This window comes from Acyrthosiphon pisum, chromosome A1 (assembly GCF_005508785.2).
Source record: "Acyrthosiphon pisum isolate AL4f chromosome A1, pea_aphid_22Mar2018_4r6ur, whole genome shotgun sequence".
Taxonomy (NCBI): Eukaryota; Metazoa; Arthropoda; class Insecta; order Hemiptera; family Aphididae; genus Acyrthosiphon; species Acyrthosiphon pisum.
Window position 1 is genome coordinate 116,485,307 of NC_042494.1, and position 597 is coordinate 116,485,903.

Here is a 597-nt window from a genome sequence, read left to right on the forward strand (position 1 = left end):
CCAGTACTAAACATATTTTTTAGTATATTATTGTCATTGTAGACATCTTGTAGCTCACACTCTTACCTGTGGCACGTCAAGGATTAAGATAACATAATAATATTAATTATTATCGCTATTAATGACTAACCAGTACGGCTATAGGCCAAGTTTTTTTCTTTTAAATCTATAGATACATAAAATAAGATTTCCTGACTAACTGACTGATTTACCATACCTAATCAACTTTGCGTAACTACCTGTAGGATTTAATTGTACAGAGATATATTAGGTATAATTATTACACATTATTGGTCATATAGACGTAGGTAAGCCAGAGGGCTATAATATGTTCCCTAAATCTTAAACGCTATCCACACTTTTGATTTTCATAGTATAATTACTATTATTGATGGGAAATCATAATGGTTTTATTCTACAATCAATTATGGGGCCTCGCATTTCACAATTTAGATATTGCCTAAAGCCTCGCAAATCGTAACGACGGCCCTGGTTAAATTATAATGTTTTAGTACTATTTTCTTCTCGTCTTCGATGAATCTCACTTGAGTTAATAAAATTGTATGAGGTTAAGTTAGGTTAGGTTAGGCACCAGGT